Source organism: Salvia splendens, chromosome 1 (assembly GCF_004379255.2).
Source record: "Salvia splendens isolate huo1 chromosome 1, SspV2, whole genome shotgun sequence".
In the NCBI taxonomy this organism is placed as follows: Eukaryota; Viridiplantae; Streptophyta; class Magnoliopsida; order Lamiales; family Lamiaceae; genus Salvia; species Salvia splendens.
In genome coordinates this window covers 21,444,351-21,449,583 of record NC_056032.1, presented here as the reverse complement: position 1 = coordinate 21,449,583, position 5,233 = coordinate 21,444,351, and the positions used below count along the sequence as shown (strand labels likewise).

Here is a 5,233-nt window from a genome sequence, read left to right as displayed (position 1 = left end):
TAGAATCAAAAGAATGAAAAGAATTCTCAAAATTATCCTTATTGTCACTGCTGCTTGACATGTCTATTTCTTTCAAGAAATCTTGCAGCTTCAGACTTACAGAATTAAGAAGACTTATTAGATGTCTCCAAATCTTTAGAAAAATTCAAGAGGCATCAGGAGCTTATTCCATTAATCCAAAAATTCTAAGGATTATTGAAATAAAAAAGGTTACTATTGGTCAACTTCAAAAGGAAGCACATCAAATTCATCTTATCCTCTCAGCATGATAATGATCAAGGACGTGGCTTTCCACCAACAAAGTTCCAGCCTGCAAATTCAAAAGTTGTTTACTTTACAGTTGTTTTCCATCATGTAATTAACAATTGTCTTAGATAGTGCTCAAAAGCATCATCGCTTATGTAATAAGTTGTACTTTCAAACGTCACGGCTTACCTCAGTAGCCAGCGATGTTGGCTATTTATTGCTCTTTTCAAATGGAGTAGAGCACACTGATGATCACTGCTCTCTTGAATTTTTAGATCACTGCTCACTTTACTTTTTATATTGCCTATCTTTCAGATAAATAGCCAACATCCCTAGCTACTGAGGTAAGCCGTGACGTTTGAAAGTACAACTTATTACATAAGCGATGACGCTTTTAAGCACTATCTAAGACAGTTGTTAATTACATGATGGAAAACAACTGTAAAGTAAACAACTTTTTGAATTTGCAGGCTGGAACTTTGTTTGTGGAAAGCCATGTCCTTGATCATTATCATGCTGAGAGGATAAGATGAATTTGATGTGCTTCCTTTTGAAGTTGACCAATAGTAACATTTTTTATTTCAATAATCCTTTGAATTTTTGGATTAATGGAATAAGCTCCTGATGACTTTTGAATTTTTCCAAAGATTTGGAGACATCTAATAAGCCTTCTTAATTCTTTGATCTTAACTTTTAATTCTGTAAGTCTGAAGCTGCAAGATTTCTTGAAACAAATAGACATGTCAAGCTGCAGTGATAATAAGAATAATTTTGAGAATTCTTTTCATTCTTTTGATTCTATCATTTCTTTTTTCAATTCCAGCCAACGTCCACTTGACATAAGGAAGATCAGCTTCTCCTGGAGTATTAATGATTTTTTGAGCAAAATCAAGAAGAAAATCAACTTGAGTGGTTTCTTCTCTTATCTCGTTTATGATATGCTTTAAATAAGCCTTCATCTCTGTCTTCCTGAAAAACCCTGTCATCAAAAATCATAAGGGTCTTGTCCCCCAATAGGGTCTGAGGAGACGGATTCTTCAGATCTTGATTTTGAAGAGGCAGACTTTTGTGCAAGATACTCAAAGAATTCTTTCTTGATATTTTCTCGTAAATCATTCATATAAGTATCCATTTTTGGTTTTGAGCTGCTGGCTTTTTGGGTTGCTTCAGTCTTTTCTTTTCCATTTCCATTTTTTTGATAAACTACCTTTTCTCATGTGGTTAGAAAATGTCTAACAACTGGTTCGGCTCCAGTATGATCTTGGAACCTTGCCCACCATTTGACTTTATAGACCCTTGTCAAAGAATAAGGGGTAGGGCCTGGATAAATTTTCTCAAAATTGAAATCCCATGCAAAAATCCAAGGAGTCTGAATCCACTAGAATGAACTCATTATACTTTTGATCTTTCGAATGATCATCAGATTCCCAAAGTTGGGAAGGATTTTTGGAAAGTTATTTCTGATAAAATCTTTTTGAGAAAGATTTGCTGGATATTCAGAAAAAGTGGTCATTCCACAATCATCATGCCATTCTTTGGCAGTATATTTGTAGACTTCAGGAGTGTTTGAGATCTGGATATTAGTGGGTTTTGGTAGGTTTGAAGCAAGAATTGTGTTATAAGGAATTTCTGGTAAATTTTGAATTGGAGAGAATCGGTTTGGGATAATTTGATTGGTTTTTTGAGGAGTGACTGGAGTTGAGGATGAAACAAGGGCATTTGAGGTGAGCTTTGATGAAAAAACTTCATAGTCTTTAGCACTTTGTATCTTCTTTTTTCTAGATACCATCACTGTTTCCTTTTAAAAATTCTCTGGTTAGAAAATCAGGTAGAGAATTATTTTCTCCTTTTATAAATTCAATTTCAAAATCAAAAACAGAAAGAATAGCTTGCCATCTGGCAAATATTTGCTTTGAAATAATATTTTGAACATCTTTTGTAAGAACTTCTTTTGCTGATTTACAATCTATTCTGAATAATTTTTTTTTATTATAGAGGTCATCTTGAAATTTTGAGATACATAAAACAATGGATAAAATTTCCTTTTTAATAACGGAATAATTCATTTGTGCATTATTCCAGATTCCAGAGTGATACCTAACCAATTGTTCTTTTGAATCAATTTTTTGTTTTAAAATTCCTCCGTACCCTAGATTTGAGACATCTGTTTCTATAATCATAAAGGCTTCTGGATTAGGGATGCCTAAGCAAGGGAGAGTTTTAACTTGTTGTTTATGGTTTTGACAATATTAGTGTGTTCTTCTGTCCAATTAGGAGGGTTTTTCTTAAGCCTTTGATAAAGAAGGTTGCACGTTTCTCTAAGGTTAGGAAAGAAGTCTGAAATGTAATTCAGAGATCCTAGAAATCTTTGTAATTGATTTTTATCTCTGATTTCATCGGGGAATTTGTCTATGAAAGATATCGACCTACTGATAGGTTTGAAAGTTCCTTTGCTAATTTCATGTCCTAAAAATCTAAAATTGGTTTGAAACAGTTTTAATTTGGGGTAGACATAGCTAATCCATTCTTTTCTATGGTTTTTAGGAAAATGTCTAAATGTTTGATATGTTGATCAATATCTTGGGAGAAAATTAAAATATCATCAATATAGACAATACTAAATTGACTATGAGGATTCATGATATCATTCATGACCTTTTGAAATTCTGAAGTGGAATTCTTTAACCCAAAGGGCATGACATTCTATTCGTATTTTAGGAAGAAATAAGTGAGTCTGTTATCAAGAGACCATAAGACATATTTGACAAGAAAGATATGATGAATATGTGTGCTGAACAAGTATGCTCTGGCGTGGAAATTATGAGAATTTGGAATATATATATATATATATATATATATATATATATATATTTTGTAATAATAAATCAAGATGATAAGGAAATGATATTAAGAATGAAATATCTGAAGAGACATAAGTAAGAAATATGGAAAAGTTGTATGACGAAAGTACAAATAAGTTTGATATAATGAGATTGTTAGAAATTTTGGAAATCTGTGAAACTGAAATAAAAACAAGTAAATGATTAAAAATGAAATAATATAGTTATTATAGTTACTATTGTCTTAGCTGAAAGGGTTGGATTCTGTAGTTTGGATATTGCTACTGGGCTTTCGAGCTCACTCCCTCTTCTTTTTCCCCCCTGCAGGTTAGAGTTGATATTCTGTCAGTGGTGTTGAGCAGCTTTGCACATCTTTGACGGGTCACTGGTGGTCAACTTGGTTTAGTGGTCGTGACATGTTGTGTATTAGTTAAATCTTTAATCTTCCGCTGGATAAATATTAATTTTTTAAAAAAATGTAATAGATTTTAATTGTTCTTTTAAGCTAAAAAGAAAAAGGAAAACTTCAGCACGGGTTTTCGATACTGAAACGTGACATCACTTATTCGGTGGGTTTACCTACCCGGTAAGGGGTGTTATAGTATCATTCTAGTTGCTATCTCATGTCTTGCTCATTGAGGTGTTTGAAAGTGGCAGTGGCTCGAATTTTAGTTTCCAAAATTTTCTTTTTGTTTTTCTAACTCAAAATTGAAAATAAGAGCATGCTTGCGGTTTTAGTTACTACATGAACATTTCATTAGGAGGTTGGAGGTGTTTTACCTCTTGAAACGGCTGCTGATCTTAAGACTCGCAGCCCTTTCGCTTGCGTTGTCGGTTTCCCCTTTTGATAAGTTAGGAAGAGAGTGAGTTGAGTTTTGAGCACCAAAGAATACTTATGGAAAGAAAGAAAGGCTTGTTAGCTATGTGGACAGGGGCTGCCTCTGTGCAAGAATCTGTTGGAAGCTCTCCTTCACTCACTCAAACCCTACGCTTCAAGTTAGTTATGTGGCAGAATTTTCGAAATGAGTGGGAGGGGAATTTGATGAGTGTGGAAGGGTCTTTATAGGGGAAGAGTGTGTACTCGTGAGCCTTTAATTGGGCTGCTGTATTTCCTTGTCTTCTTCCTGTAGCATATCCCCTTTTTCTTGATTTTTGCAGCCACTTTAACTGAAATCCTTAGTGGTGATTTTGCAGGTGTACAACAAAGGAGGTTGGCAATTAAGAGAATTGTCTTGATTTGTAGGTGTGGAAAGGAGGTTGGCTGTCATTGCTGGGGTATAACAGGGGTCTGGCCGGCTGCTCTCGGCCGTGGCCCGTTCAGCTCGGCCCGTAGAGCGTGTGATTTTTCCTTGGGCTCGAAGGACGCAGGACCAATATTTAACAATCCTAAAATTGTAATAGAATAGTGCCTTTACAAGTTCTTCTTTCCATTCTCAAATAACACGTGAATCATTTATAGAAGTTAATATATATTGTTCTCGAGCACTCGTAGTTCGGAATAAAAATACCATCGTTCTCCCTTCTCTATGTTTGTCTTATATATATATATTTTTATTTACATAACATAAATTATTTTAGTTTATTTGCTTATCTCTTACTCTTTTGGTTTTGCGAACTCGGTTACATTAAGCTAAAAGGCGACAAGTCCTATTCGAAATAACGAGATAAGAGAGTGGTAAATCTCTAATTCGACAAAAACACTACTAAAAAGGGCGTTTTAAAAGAGAGGTTATTACAGACTGACAATCCCCCGTTTATGCTTTTTGTCCGTTTATGGAAAGTTTAGCTGAGTTGATCAAGTAGTTTTAGTTTCGTCTAGTAAGTTGATCAGTTTAATTAGTTTAGTTTCTCAAGTCAAGTAGTTAACTTAACCCACCCCCTAGAAAGTGTGGCCGCAACCATTCCCATTCCGTGTCCAACAACAAATCTCAAACGCATCATCTCTGTGGGATCTATCCTTACTTCCCTATACTAGTTAATAGTGTTGTGTGTTAAGGTTTTGAGAACGCATTTTTTTTAGATATTCGGTTCATCTCACTCAAGTTGAATCTAAGTCGAGTTGATCAGCCTGAGTTTTCAGTGGATCCTTTCACCGACATTTTGCAGGTAAAAGGCAAGCATAGGCCGGCTGGATCAATTTGATGATT

General features: G+C 34.7%; 2 long non-coding RNA genes across 2 annotated transcripts; one reads left to right on the top strand and one right to left on the bottom strand.

The window, feature by feature from the left end:
- LOC121745207 lies at positions 1–541 on the bottom strand. The gene is made up of 2 exons (XR_006038791.1): positions 436–541; positions 1–310 (listed from the first exon to the last, which is right to left on the bottom strand). It is a non-coding gene; the product is annotated as an uncharacterized LOC121745207 (long non-coding RNA).
- LOC121745201 lies at positions 500–4,613 on the top strand. Its single transcript, XR_006038790.1, has 2 exons — positions 500–590; positions 717–4,613. It is a non-coding gene; the product is annotated as an uncharacterized LOC121745201 (long non-coding RNA).
- Positions 4,614–5,233: the final 620 nt, after the last annotated feature.